Source organism: Loxodonta africana, chromosome Y, assembly GCF_030014295.1.
Source record: "Loxodonta africana isolate mLoxAfr1 chromosome Y, mLoxAfr1.hap2, whole genome shotgun sequence".
Taxonomy (NCBI): domain Eukaryota; kingdom Metazoa; phylum Chordata; class Mammalia; order Proboscidea; family Elephantidae; genus Loxodonta; species Loxodonta africana.
In genome coordinates this window covers 8,965,486-8,981,397 of record NC_087370.1, presented here as the reverse complement: position 1 = coordinate 8,981,397, position 15,912 = coordinate 8,965,486, and the positions used below count along the sequence as shown (strand labels likewise).

Below are 15,912 nucleotides of genomic sequence, written 5' to 3'. Positions count from 1 at the left end.
AGCCCTAACCCAAAACTCTAACCCTAACCATAACCCCCAACCCAACCCCAACCCCAACCCCAAAGACAACCCCAACCCACAAACCCTAACGCTAACCCTAACCATAACACTTAACCCTAACGCTAACCCTAACCGTTAACCCTAAAACCTAACCTGACCCTGACCCCTGACACTAACCCTAACACTAAACCCTAAACCCTAAATCTTAACCCTAACCCCTAGCCCTAGCCCTAACCCCTAGCCCTAACCCTAACGCTATCCCTAACCCTAACCCTAAACCCTAACGATAAACCACACTAACCCAGAACCCTATCCCTAACCCTAAACCAAACCCTAAACCAACCCTAACCCTAAACCCTAACACTAACCCTAACCTTAAACCTAACCCTAACCCCAACCCTAACTTCAAACCCTAAACCCAACCCTAACCCCAACCCTAACTTCAAACCCTAAACCCTAAAACTAACCCTAGCCCTAGCCTTAGCCCTAGTGCTAGCCCTAACCCTAACCTCTAGCCCTAGCCCTAATCCTAAAACCTAAACCCTAACCCAAACCCTAATCCTAAACCCTAATCCTAACCCTACTTCCACACCTAGCCCTAACAATAACCCCTAGCCCTAACCCTAACCCTTCATTCAACCGCTAACCCTAAAACTAAAACTAACCCTAAACCTAAACCTAACCCTAACACTAACCCTAACCCTAAACACTAACCCTAACCCCAACACTAAACCCAACTTGAACCCCAACCCCAACTCCAACCCTAAACCGTAACTCTAAAACATAACACTAAACCCTAACCCTAACCCCTAACCACTAACCCCAACCCCTAACCCAAACCCCAATCCCAACCCTAATCCCTAACCCTAATCCCTAACCCTAATCCAACCCCTACCCCTACCCCAACCCTAACCCTAAACCCTAATCCTAAACCCTAACCCTAATCCCTAACCCTAATCCCTAACCCTACCCCTACCCCTAACTGTAACCCTAACCATAAACCTAAACCCTAAACCTGGACCCGGACCTGGACGCTGACCCTGACCCTAAACCCAGACCTGGAGCCACACCAGACCCGGAGCTGGACCCGGACCCTGACCCTGACCATAACCCGATCACTACCCGAACCCTAACTCGAACCTGAACCCTAAACCCTAACTGTAAACCCTAACCATAAACCCTAACCCTAGCACCTAGCCCTAAACCCTAAACCTAACCCTAACCCAACCCCAACCCTTACCCTAACCCCAACCAACCCCAAACCCTAAACCCAAACTTGAACCCTAACCCGAACCCTAACCCCAACCACCCAACCTGCAACCACCCTAACACCCCTCACCCTAATACCCCCAACCCTAACCTTAACCCTAACACCTAACCCTAACCCTAGCCCTAACCGTAACCCCTAGCCCCTAGCCCTAAACCCTAACCGTAACCCAAACCCAACCCCAGCCCCAACCCCTAACTGCAACCCCAAACCCTAACCCTAAACCTGAACCTGAACCCTAACCCCATCCACCCTATCCCTAACCACCCTAACACCCGTCACTCTAACACTCCTAACCTTAACCCTTCATGGTATTCCTCCTTTTACCGCTGAATACTACTCCATCATATGAATATACCATACACCACAACACAGCACAGTCCGACATGGCATGGTACCAGACGACATGACCCATGACATACGATACGACACAACACAAAGGAGAGATCCATAACAGCTGACTTAAAAAATTCATTAAAGCTGAAACTTCGCTTGGGGAGATGGGACGTAGACCTCAAGTATCTCATCTATCCGAATCCTCTGTGAGAAAAAAAAACTCATTGCTGTGCTGGTCAATCCGGGTTAAGAAGGGCAACTGAGTGAAATAATCGGGACACCAATGACAGTCCTAGACAAATAGGGCTGAGGGCCGGTCCGCGAAGCTCTCGGGAGCAAAGTGGGACTTAGCACAATTTAGAGTGGGTGCAAGCAACCGCACACGGCCACCCAGTGACTGGCAGACATGACAGCATTAGCGATTGGTCCCCGGGCTTCTGGCAGACTCAGGAACATAGCGCCAACGGAGCCATCACGACATCTCTGACAACCCCGCCTATGTCATTGCATCTATAGGTGTTGGGGGGTGAAAAGCAGAATGCAAGTATCAAGTGAACTGGGGCCTGGGGTGGGGTGCTGACGTGTGCAAACAGGGCCAGACAGAAGACTATGGGGGGCGGTGGAGGTGCGGACACAGGGATGGCAGAGGCACATAGGGGAGCCAGAATCCAATGACTACCCACGGTCACTGAAGGCCACAGACACTTCTATCCCAACGTGAGCGACCGTTGTGCATTCAATGCGCACATACCCGCAAACAGCCCATCACACATGGGACCAGGCCTGGTCCAGGAGTACATCACAAGGGGACAAGTCCTGTTTCCCTTGACTACACCAACATGGTGAGGGCATTTTTTGTACCAGGCCAGGAGGCATGCGTGCACTACCCATTGGACAAGAGATGAACGACTGCAACGAAAGGCGCTTCGGGGCCAGCTTCACACATTTATTCATCTGGCGCAGGGGCATGTCACCAAGAACACACCCAAACTAGGAAGCCCGGGCCTTTGCACCGCTAGCAGCACAAGCAGCACCAAAAGGGTGGAGGCAGAGAACTGCAAGACAGTGTAGGGGTTTCCCGGGTGGGCCCACAGCTCTCAGCCACAAACGCCATGATGGGACAACTACACAGGCACACACATAGTCCCACTATATGATGCCAGCTGGCTGGCTGGCAAGACCCTCCACCAACTCAAAGGGGGAGTGTACTGGCAGCAATAGGCGAAGGGTGCCCCGGGTCACCACCACTGAGGCCGAAGACCTCTCCCAGGAAGTAGAGGAGCCCTGCCTATGAGCCACGAACACCAGCTATGGGCAAGGCAAGTAGCGATGGCTTGCAGAGCCAGTAAAACACACCCTCAAAGACATCTAAAGAAAGCCTTACTAAGGAGGAATCCTCCTCACCGATCGACCACCACGTTGGACCATGCAAGGCACTCGACAATGCCCAGAGGAGTGTAGAGGTCTGTGCCATAGTGGTAAGTACGAGAGAGGAAAATAAGCTCAATTATTCACAGCTAGGAACAGAAGCTGCTGTTTCACGCTCACCAGGTTGTGTCAACAAGGAGCACATGCCCACAGCCACCCACCACTTAATGCGGGGAAGGACCAAATCACTGCAGCAGCAACATCAGGTCCAAAAAAGTCACTTTTTTCTCATCTCAATGGAGCCAGAGTCAAGAAAACAGGTTTTCGCGGGCAGGGGCCATTGACATACTTTGGGAAAACAATGTAAGTGCCTCGTCCGGCGCAGCGATGAAGTCAAGAGAGGCACAGCAAAAAGGACACAAAATGAGCATGACTAGGGCTGGGTGAGAAGACCATTGGAGGGAGGACCACATTCTTCCCCGCCATCCAAGCAGTGCTGTGAAAATGCGGCCAAGAAAACCCCAGTGGGTGAACACCTGACATGAGAGGAACAGAGCAAGGAAGATAAACAACGCAAGATGGTGTGAACATCGCGGCAACCCAGGTTACCTTCAGTAGGGGGCAGGTCGGTTAGAAGACTCTCAAAGCTGCCACAACAACGCCGTCGGCCACAGGAATCCAGGGAAGACAGCACCATCGGCTACCTAAAAGCACAAAAGATGGCACAAATGCCCCAGGTGCGGGTTCAAGCAGGGAGCGGATAAACATGTGGGAAACTGAGAGCCCATAGACTCAAAAAAAACCCAGGGCCCCAACTCATTTGACTGGAATCACCATACAAGTAGAGCGTATGGATAGCCACCTGGTGCCCCAAAACGTATTTATAGCGGAAGAAAGAAAGCGACTGAGGGCAAGAGAGACACCAGCGTCACAACGATCTAAAGGAACTGCTGCACATACATGGCAGAGTAACACGACCCCATCTCTCGCCACGGAGCTCCAGGGATCCTCTGGTCGATGCACCAGACAGGGTGATGGAGCCGGCCGGGACGCGCAGACGCTGGAGCGAACGCCTGCGGGCGTCACTGGAAGACCGCACCACCGGTTAACGTTGAAGGAAGCCCCGGAAAGGAGACATGAAAAAAACTTCGGGTGGATGTGACCGCTCCAAAGGTACCAGCCGCGCGTGAGGACACGGGCTGGACCGGATGGGAATTTCAGTGTGTGCGCGCGTGTCTGTGTGTGTCCCTGTGTGCGTGTCTGTCCGTGTCTGTGTGTGTGCGCGCGTGCTTGTGTGCGCCTGTGTGTGTGTGCGTGCCTGTGGGTGTGCGCGTCTGTGTGGGTGCGCCCGTCTGTGTGTGCGTCTTTGTGTGTGTGCGTGTCTGTGTGTGCGTGTGCACATCTGTGCGTGTGTCTATGTGCGCGTGTCTGTGTGTGCGCGTGTGTGTGTGTGCGCACGCGCGCGCTTAGGTGGACGGTAAGTCCCCGTCGTCACCCTCAGTCAGTCGAACAGGCGCCCCCTTGGCCAGATGGAGAAGCTTTTCTCCGCGTCCACAAAGACAATCACAACGGAAACCGTAAGGCCGCACGCCGGCAGAGCTGACCACGAGGGCCACTGCCGCCGATCCCCTCCCCGCCCCCACCCCCCCAACTCAGCCCCGCAGTGAGAGCCGGGGCCATATTCAGCTTGTGGGGAACGTTAATGTACAGGGCAGTGTTGCCGTTCCTGCATTGCACGCGTTACCCTGCCGTGAGCGTTTCTTGGGAAGTTGGAGAAGCAAGGGGTGTGAAGCTCCTGCCGCGTACAGACCCGACCGAGGTGTTCCAGAATAGCCGACTGACCGTCGTCGTAGAAAGCTCAGGACGGACTGGATATCTGACGGGTCCCTCCCTGTCCGAGGAACCTCCTGAGATACGTAGGAAGCGAAGAGTACTGTAGGCTCATTCGGCTGGAAGACATCCCTGTGAGGCGTCCATCGACGGGAAGACGGAACCGGCAAGGCACCGATTTCAAATCGGACGATGGCTGAACTTAGGCGACGGGTACGCGGACTTCTCCGTCTTCAAGGGGACAACTTTTGAGAATGAGGATGACAGGCGCGCCCTGCGGTCATCCTGTGAAGACGCACTACGGAGAGGCTCTAAACACAAGCCATCCTTTAGGGCGGTTTATTTTTTCTCAGGGCGGGGGGACCCCATAGGGACAGAAACACACGGGTTTTAATGGTGCTGGGGTAGGGAGTAGGGCGTGGCGGTGGAGACTCATGTTCCTTATCCCTCTCGTTTCTGTTTAAATAACTCTTTGCCCTGCTGTCATCGCGTGCCGTCGAGTGGGTTGGGACTCGTAGCGACCCTAGGGGATAAAGTCGAGCTGCCCCGCGGGCTTCCCAAGGAGCAGCCGGTGGATCTGAACCTCCGACGTCTCAGTCGGCAGCCGAGCTCTGAACCGCTGCGCTGCCAGGGCTTTGTCTTTACACTCACTCTCTAGTACGCGGTGAGTTAGTTTCGCCCGAGAAGTGGAACGGCTCTTGAAGGCGAAAACCCGGTTTCAAAACAGGAAGGAAAAAAGAGAGGCTACCTCAACCCCGAGCCATCCCGGTGACGGGCGTTAGCTAGAGAAGAATCCTAGGCGCGACATCCGCACGTCCGTGGGTGCAGATACAGACACGCAGGCGCATACACGCGCCTGTGCGTGGGCGGATGCATTCCCTGGGCGCGTACGCGTGTGCCTGCGTGTGCGTACTCATGCAGCTACACGTGCGTATACGTGTACGCGCGTGCAGGTGCGTCCGCGCCTGTATAGGTGCCTATGGGTGTGTACGTGCACGTGTGTACGCATATGGGGGTGCACGTACGCGCACGCGTGCCTACACGTGCACGTGTGGGCACACGCACGCATGTGTACGTGCCCGAGGGTGCGCGCACGCCACGCATGCACGCGCCTGGACCAACACACGAGCACCTGCATGCATACGTGCGTGCGCCCACGCCTCTACGTGGGATCAGTAAGAGCGGAAACCGGTGCCTCCGCCGCCGCCACGTTTTTAAACGATCCTTTGGCTCATGCGACCCCCCCCCCCCCCCCGCCACCATCCCCTTCCGGCTACCTTCAGAGAGAAATCCCAACTTTCAGAACTTGGGGCGTGGCATTTACCGATGGGCGGAGCGAATATCCATTCAGCTTCACCTTGCTGTACTAAAACGGAAGGAGTCACGAGAGCCTTAGGAAATGGAGCGAGGTGACGAGAGGGGGCGTCGAAAAGGGGGCTTCGAGAACTCCTGTCGCAGGCGTTTTCCTTCCATAGGGTGTAGAAAGCACCCGCCGCACGCACCCAGCATTAGATAGCCGCCTCGAGGGCCGCAGTTTCTACTTACCAGACTCCTTTTACTTGAGACGGGAGATCTCCGAGTATGTGCGCGACCCAAAGGCGGTCGTAAAGGAACGACAGCACCCTTGGTCCATCGAACCCACGCCTCCTCGGAAGGATGGAGAAACTCTCTTCAGTGTCACAGAGATGGTCCCGACAGAAACCGGAGGGGCACCTGCCAGCAGCGCTAACCACACCGCCGACGGGGACAGCTGCCCCCCACCCACCCACCCGCACCCCCAACCCCACCCAGCCTGCGCTCTTTCCGTCGGCCCCATGCTGACGATATCCGGATCTAGCCCAATGTGGCCGCCAGGTGGCACCCGCCAGGTGGGGAAAAGGTTTGGAGATGGCGGAGGCGGTGGAGGCGGTGGGGACGGTGGGGGGTGGGGGGTGGGGGGTGGAGGAGGAGGAGGACGGAAGGAAAGGCCCAGGCACGCACGCACGCACCACAGACTGCCCTCCGGAGACACGGAGGCACACACGGAGCACGCGGAAACACGAAGATGGATGCACGCGCGCACAGCAAACACAAGCCCTGGACTCTCAGGACACGCAGAGGTAGGCGCGGGCAGGCAAAACACGCGGGAACGCGGGCACACGGGCACGGTCCACACACGCACGCGCACGCGGGCTCGGACGCATGGCGACACAAACGGAGGGCGCAGCCGAAACACGGGAAGGTACACCGCAAGGGCACACGACCACGGGCCCCCTCCCCACACACCCAGGCCCGCCGGCACCCCCCCCCCAAGCGGGAGGCGCTCAAGGAGGCGCGTGCGTGCACACCAACAGAGGCGCACCCGCACAGACGGAGAGGCGCGACGCACCCACGCCGCCGACAGCGTGGACGGCCTCGGCACTTTGGAGGACACGGCGCTCCTCCTCGCCACACACGCACACACACACGACACGATACACGCGTCACACGCGAAACGGGGGCACATGAACGAAATACATACGTTCGACCTTAGGACTCGCGCCCGCCGAATGACTCATGTGCCCGCCGACCACGGGCCCGCACGGCATCCCGAAGGGGGCGCGCTTCACTCGGACGGACACGGGCGCAAGACGCACGCGCACACCACCACAAGCAAGGTGCACACGGGGGCGCGCGCGCACACCGGAGAGACCACGCGCGCACCCGCGCAGACACGCACGCACACGCCGCAGCCAGGAGTGCCTTCCGGAGACGTGGACGCATACACGAAGCACGCGGAAACACGGAGACGGATGTGCGCGCGCTCGCACGCGCACAGCAGACACACGCACGGTACGCTCAGGAGACGCAGAGGTAGACGCGGGGAGGCAGAACACGCAGGAATGCGGACACGTTGCGCCCGCGCGCGTACAAGATACACAGAGCACATGGGCACGGTCCGCACGTGCATGCGCACGTACTGCACGGGAGGCTGGGGTACGCAGACACGTACGCGCCCCCCTACACGCAGCACCCACCGGGAGGCGGAGTAGGGCTCGGACGCGCGCATGGCGACACACACAGACTGCGCACCCAAAACACGAGCAGAAGACGCGAACGTATAGGCGGCACTCGCGGCACACGTACGCGCGACGTCCTGACGCGGCTGCGCCACGATCGCACGGTCAGACGGACACGGACGCATGGCTCACCCGCGCCGCCCACGGGCACGGCAGGCACGCCGCGCCGCACCGAAGCGATGCACCGCGGCATCCCGCAGAGCACACTGCACGGGCACACGCCCGCAAGCCCCCCCCCCACGCGCCCGCCGCCCCCCGAAGTGGGAGGCGCACCCGAACAGACGGACGGAGACTCGCGACGCACTTGAGCCGCGGACAGGGCGGGGGGCCACGCCATAGCACTTCGGAGAATACGGCGCCCCCCAATACACACGCAGACACACAAACACGACACGCACGCGTCACATGTGAAACGGGTGCACGCGCATGAAATACATAGGCTCGATCACACGAGTCACGCGCCTGCCGGCCACGCGCCCGCATGGCATCCAGACGCGGGCGCATTACACTCGGACGGACAAGGGCGCGCGAGGCACGCGCACACCATCGCGGGCACGGTACACGCAGCTCACGGGGGCGCGCGCCAGATAGGCCACGCGCGCACCTGCGCGGACACGCACGCACACGCAGCAGCAGCAGGAAGGAAGGACTCCGTGCCGGCCGGCCGACCTCTCTCGCGTGGTCGGTCGGGGCCGCGGCCCGCCTAGCTTGGCGGTGGCGGCACCGAGTCCCGGAGAGAGAGGGCTTGGCCGACTTGGAGCCCGCGAAGAGAAGGGAGGATGATGGGACGGCAGCGGCGGCGGCCGAGAGGAGGGGGAAAGAAAGAGAAAGAAAAAAAGAAGTGGGGGGACAAAAAAACCCGAAGCCGGCCGGGGATGGCTTCGGAGGCGTGCCTACTGGGTCGCCATCCACCGCAGCCCCGTCGCCATGCCCCGTCGTCCCCGGTTCTAAAGCCGTGGGGGCCGAGGGGCCGAGGCCGGCGGGTGGGCCCACGCGTCCCGCCGGCTTCGGTCCCTCGGCCCCCACGGCCGCTCCACCGGCGACTCCTCTTCTTCTTCTTCTCTTTCTCCTCCTCATCCACACACTACCCCCACACCACCTCCCACCCCGGGCCGGACCGTGGCGACCCTCCTGGTCAACCCGGACCTCGGGAGGAGGTGGCGGCGAGGGAGCGGGGAGCCGCGCGCAGTGACCGCCCGCTCCGGGACTCCCTTCCTCCTCCGACGCCGCCCCTGGGGAGGAGGAGAGGCGCCCGGGGAAGGCGGGCGGGCGGCGCCGGCCTCCGCCGCCGCGGCGGGGCGCTGTCGCCCGGCGCTGCTACCGCTGGACGACGCCTCACCCCAGGGAGGGAGACGGAGAGAGCGCGCCTGCGCGCTCGCGTGCGGGCGCAGCACGCCAGACAAACCCTTGTTGCGAGGGCTGACTTTCAATAGATGGCAGCTAGGGAGCTGCTCTGCTATGTAGAAAACCCCGACCCAGACGCAGGTCGTCTAGGAATGTTTTAGCACCAGGCTCACCACGAACGTGCAGTGCGTGATGGGCGAGGGGGCGGCCCCTTTTCAGGCCTTGCCCCGTTTCTCCCCTGACAAAGGGCGCTCTGCACCGGACCCACGTCCCCGCGTGCCGCGGCGTCATGCCGACCGCGCCAGGCAGGCGATGGGCTGCGAGCGGGGTGGGGACTGCGGGGGGGCGGCTATCCCAGGCCAAGGAGGCTCCGCAGCCCCATCGTTGCTCCTGGGTGGGATTCTGACTTAGAGGCGTTCAGTCATACTCCCACAGATGGTAGCTTCGCCTGTTGGCTCCTTAGCCAAGCACATACATCAAATGTCGGGACCTGTGGTTTGTCTGTACTGAGCAGGATTACCATGGCAACAACACATCATCAGTAGGGTAAAACTACCCTGTCTCATGAAGACTAAACCCAGCTCACATTCCCTATTAGTGGGTGAACAATCCAACGCTTGGTGAATTCTGCTTCGCAGTGATAGGAAGAGCCGACATCCAAGGATCAAAAAGCGAAGTTGCTATGAACTCTTGGCCGCCAGAAGCCAGTTATCCCTGTGGTAACTTTTCTGACACCTCCTGCTTAAAACCCCAAAGGTCAGAAGGATCGTGAGGCCCTTCTTTCACGGTCTGTATTCCATACTGAAAGTCAAGATCAAGCGAGCTTTTGTCCTTCTGCTCCACGGGAGGTTTTTGTCCTCCCTGAGCTCACCTTAGGACACCTGCGTTACCGTTTGACAGGTGTACCGCCCTAGTCAAACTCCCCACCTGGCACTGTCCCCGGAGCGGGTCGTGCTCAGCAGGCGTGAGGCCGCCGGCACTTGTAGCCAGAAGCAGAGCCCTTCGGGGCTCGCTCCCCCACCTCACCGAGTCAGTGAAAAAAAAATCAGAGTAGTGGTATTTCACCGGCCGGCGGGCCCCGCCCCGCCCCCCTTGCGGGGGAAACGCCGGGCGGGGGGCCGCCCGGGGCCTCCCACTTATTCTACACCTCGCCAGACTGGAGTCAAGCTCAACAGGGTCTTCTTTCCCCGCTGATTCCGCCAAGCCCGTTCCCTTGGCTGTGGTTTCGCTGGATAGTAGGTAGGAACAGTGGGAATCTCCTTCATCCATTCATGCGCATCACTATTTAGATGACGAGGCATTTGGCTACCTTAAGAGAGTCATAGTTACTCCCGCTGTTTACCGCGCTTCATTGAATTTCTTCACTTTGACGTTCAGAGCACTGGGCAGAAATCACATCCCTGTCAACACCAGCCGGAGGCCTTTGCGATGCTTTGTTTTAATTAAACACTCAGATTCGCACCAGTTCTAAGTGGGCTGTTAGGCGCCAACCGAGGCGAGACGCCGCGGAACCGCGTTCCGGGGGCAGACTCGGCCCGCGCCAAGCGCGACCCCCTCCTCCCGCCGGGGCCGCGCGCGGCCGTGTAGGGAGAGGGCCGGTGGTGCGCACTGGGCGGACTGTAGAGGCCTCGGGATCCCACCGCCGCAGGGGAGCGAGGCTGGCCTTCACCTTCATTGCGCCATGGCGGTTTTAGTGCGAGCCCCTGACTCGCGCAGGTGTTTGGTCCGTGTTTCAAGACGGGTGGGGTGGGTAGCGTGGCCTACCCGGTGCACTCGCTCCGCTGTGGCTGACACGGCCAGGCGCGTGGAGAACAGTGCGACCCGGCCGGGGCGCAATGGGGACAGTCCGCCCCGCCCTGACCCCGCCGCCGCGGCTCGCCCTGCGGCCGCCCCCCGATCCCCCGGTAGGGGAGAGAGGGGCGGAGGGGGCGGCGGGAGGCGAGGAGGGTGGGGGCGCGGTCGCGCCTTCAGAGGCGCGGCCTGCCCCTGTCCCTACACTGGCGCGTCCAGCACGGCGGTGGACCCCCTCGCGGGGGCCCCCCGCGGGGGTGGCGCCGGGAGTGGGGAGAGCGGGGCCACGGTCGTTCTCCCTTGGCCCCGGGATTCGGCGAGCGTTGCTGCCGGAGGCTGTAACTCTGGGGGGGTGGGGAAGGGTCCGCCGCCCGCCGCGTGGAAGACGGGGCCCCCCCAAGCCACCTTCCCAGCCGGCGCACGTCGCGGCACACACCCATCCATCGGTACACCAACCCATCCATTCACCATCCATCCGTCTGTCCGTCCTTCCGTCTGTCCTTCCATCCATCTTTCCATACATGCATCCATCCATTCATCCATCAATGCATCCATTCATCCATTCACCCGCCCACCCACAAACCTATCCATCTGTCCATGCACCCATCCACCCAAGCATCCATGCACACATCCAGAAGCACACACCTACGCGTTCATCCATACACCCACCACCCATCCATCCATATACCAAACCGTTCATCCATTCATCTTTCCATCCATCCATCCATGCATTTATCTATCCATCCATCAGTTTACCTACCTACCTACCCATCCATCCATCCATCCATCCATCCATCCATCCATCCATCCATCCATCCATCCATCCATCCATCCATATGTCCATGCACTCTTCCATCCATGCACCCATCAATCCATCCATCCTTGCACCCATCCATCCATCCACCTGTCTATCCATCGATCCATGCATCCACCCATCCACCCATCCACCCATCCATCCATCCATCCATCCACCCACCCACCTACCCATCCATCCATCCATCCATCCATCATGAATGCATCCATCCAACCATCCATCCATCCACTCACAAATCTATCCATCTATCCACTAACCCATGCACTCATTCAGCCATGCACCCATGAACCAAGCACCCACGCATCCATCCATCCGCCTGCCCACCCGTCCGTCCATCCATCCACCCTCCCACCCAGCCATCCAAACACCCATCCATCCATCCATCCATCCCTCCATATATCCATCCCTCCATCCCTCCCTTCCTCCATCCCTCCCTCCACCCATCCATCCATCCACCCATCCATCCATCCATCCATCCATCCATCCATCCATCCATCCATCCATCCATCCATCCATCCATCCAACCACCCACAAGTCTATCCATCTATCTACTAACCCATGCATGCATACACATATCCACCCATCCACCAAGGACCCACCCATTTATCCATCCACACCAACACACCCAAATCAGGCCCAAATAAACTGCCATCTCTTTCTCCTCCTACTCGCAGCTACTGTCCTGTGGAAAGATTTGTATGCTCATTTGGTATCCTAATGCCTGTTGAATCCCTTCCCTCTAGTTTTATAGTCCTGGCTCCCCCTGTACACTGAGAGCTCCTGAGCAGTTATTTCAAAAGTCCAATGTCAGGAGTTGTTTTATTCTTTCAAGTAACCATCTACCTAGCACATGAACTCACACTAAGACACAAACAGACACTTGGAATTGTTTATTTTTCAATATCCTTCAAGGTTTATCAGCATCTCAGTCCCTTTTTATATTCTACCATCCAACTGCTTCTTCATTTCTCTCCTGTTCACAGGATCTGTGCTGATTATTCATTTCCAGATCTAAAGTGGCTTCTTGGGTTTTTTTTTTTTTTCACTCCTTTCGGTGAAGCTTTATGCTGCATCATGTTCATGCCAAGTGCAAGGGGTGGCCTTGATGACACATACACACACACATACCGACACACAACATATTTTCACTGAAATACATTAAATACTGTGTTAACTCCTCATGGACCTTCCATTCCATATTTGTGATTTATTACATTTCCTCCCACATAAATTCAAAATGATCCTCCACAATCTTGCACAACTGCCCCATGGAAGTGTAGATTCTAAGGATGACTCATTGATAAAGATCTATGGATATTTGTGGGAGGATGCTAGGAGGACCTGAGCATGAGCCAGACTTTCAGGGGTGGTGGTGGGCGGGGGGGTGAGGGTGCTTTTATAGCCATGAAATGTTAGTCCAGAGACATGTTAATAATGCATCCTTATTCCTGTCTGAGCGACCCCATGGGGAGACATACTCCTTCTTGTAGTTAAGTTTCCCTAGCTATAGCCTGTTTTGCATTACATTTCTCTAATGTTCCTGTCTCAGACTGACTCTAGGAGGTTTTCCTAGGTCCCCAGACAACACTTATGTCAATGCCCCGTACCATGGTCCTCACCTGGTCTCTCCCCATTCCTGTCATGGTTCTGTTGTCAATCAGGTAGTACTTTAGGGGATTAATCCATAGCTCCTCACTGATGATCTGGTAGTGCAAATAGAAAGATCATGCCAGTGTCAGCACTCATCTTCAGAGTAGCTAGGAACACATCAAGGCCATTTCTCACCTTATCTACAGAGGCGTACCTCAGTAATCCTGTTATACCCTGGGAAGTTGGAAAGACAGAACCAGTTGAAGAAGTTAACGCTGGTACCATGATGCCTGCGGCTGTGAGCCTCACATTCATAATTCTGGAACCACTGGATTGGAGTGGAATAAAATGCCATATATCCTGGGGAACAGGAATGGAGGGAAAGGCATAGATCATGTTGGCCTACAAAACACCCCTGACACTCTCTCCATCCATCAAGGGAGCCACTTCTTACCATTGATGGTAACATCATATTCCTTAATGATCACTTCATTCCAAAAATAGGGGTTCCTCTGAAAGAAAAATGTGATTTTGCAGCCGTTATTGGGATGGATGAAATTCTCCACCTGGGAGAAATGAGCAGATGAGGAAGGTGAGATGTCTTTTTTAGGAGAGTTCCCCTTATGGGGGAGACTAGCCCATGCTTGTTTGTATGGATGAATCCTTTCTAGTTCCCCTTCCCCACTTGAGCTCTGGGTCTAACACCCAAATTGATCAGGTAGCTGAGCATGTCTTCATCTTTCTCACTGATCAAGGCTGACATCTGGGGGTGGTTCACAATCTGCATGGGGTCAAAGAGCTTTCTGAGGCCAGGCACAGAAGAGGTCACAACAGATGAGCGCACCTGGCCGGCAACCAGTGGCTGAGGCAGGCAGTCTCCCAGACCTCCTGTCATTGCCACACCTACCCACACTCCCTCTCAACTGTGGTCCACCATCATGTGCATCTTGGGGCCCAGTGTTGTCCTGGCCTTTGTGCTCATGTGAAGCTATCCATAGGCTCACACATTGTCTCCTGAGACTCCTGATACCTGTCTCTCTGTGTGTTGTGATCTAGCCTGACACTGCTACTGTGTATGTGGGGTGTCCTGGATCTCCTGTGGCTGCCTCTGGTCCTCAGTCAGGATGCTGTGGGCAAACCCTTGATGCCAGGTGTCCTAGATGAGCCTCAGGCACTTCCCATGGGTGCTTGGCTCTGTTTGGAGCTCTGATGGATTCCTATGAGACAATGAGAGGGCACATATGTAGGGGTTATGGAGAGGGGGCTGTGGATGCAGAGGCTGGAGCTGGCTGGTGTGTTCTGCGGTGGGGTGCTGAGGTCATGTAGAGGACAATGGCTGCTCGGCAAAGAAAACTTCAGGAAGGAGAAGCTTGCCTTTTGGAGATGAGGTACAGGTAGTGGCTGACTAGAAACTCTGGTGGTGGAATGGTTAAGTACCAGGGCTGCTAACCAAAGGGTCGGCAGTTCCAATCCAGCAGGTGCTCCTTGGAATCTCTATGAGGCAGTTCTGCTCTGTACTGTAGGGCCGATATGAGTAGAAATCGGCTGGGCAACACTGGATTTGTTTTTTTGTTTTTGAGTGACTGACTGGCACAGACATTCAGGTCATTGAAGCTATTCTTATTCTGCCTGTGGCCTCTGCTCCAAGTCCTGGGGAAGGTTTGCCCTGCTCAGGACAGAGCCAAAAGGTTCACCTGCCATCCCCAGGTCAGGCTTCTCTTAGTGTGGATGCTGGCCTGGCTCTATTCCCCTACACGTGTCCCCTCTGGACACCATGCACCCTCCCCACCCAACTTTCTGCTCTTTTAACCCTCTTCCTTCACCCACCTCCCACCAGCTGGAGGCCCTTGGGAGCTCCCAGTGAAAGGATACTGCTTTGACCCAGAATCCTGGGATGCCCTGGATGATGGCACTTCTGTGGTCGAGATGTGGCTTTTAACTCTGCACTAGCTTGTGCCTCAGGTGAAAATAGGCCCTCTTGGCCTTGGCATTCACAGGCCCTATCTCCATTTGAAGGGCCTCCAGGGTCTCCAAGGGCTCCAGGGAGCACTGGCTGCTGGAGGGTCCAGGCGATGGCTGTGCCTGCTTGGCCTGGGGATGTTCGCGCTGCTCCTGGTCCTCCGCCTGTTCTGTTCTTCCTCGTAAAAGTGTCCATTCTACCAAAAGCGATCTATGGATACAATGCAATTCTGACTGAAATTCCAGTGGCATTTTTCAATGAGATGGAGAAACAAGTCATCAACTTCACACAGAAGAGAAAGAGACCCCAGATAAATAAAGCATTACTGAAAAAGAAGATAAAAGTGGCAGACCTCATACTACCTGATTTTGAAATCTGTTATATCGAACAGTAGTCAAAACAGCTTGGAACTATACAGCAACAGATACATATACCAGTGGAACAGAATTGAATACCCGGATATAAATCCATCCACGTATGAGCAGCTGCTAGTAGACAAAGTCCCAAAGTCTGTTAAGTGGGGAAAAGACAGTCTTTCTAACAAATGGTGCTGACATATCTGGGTATCCAGCTG

At 56.7% G+C, this 15,912-nt stretch overlaps 1 pseudogene; it reads right to left on the bottom strand.

Moving 5' to 3' along the window:
- Positions 1 to 13,344: 13,344 nt before the first annotated feature.
- Positions 13,345 to 15,589, bottom strand: LOC135229022 (testis-specific Y-encoded protein 3-like; annotated as a pseudogene).
- Between the last annotated feature and the right edge of the window lie 323 nt (positions 15,590 to 15,912).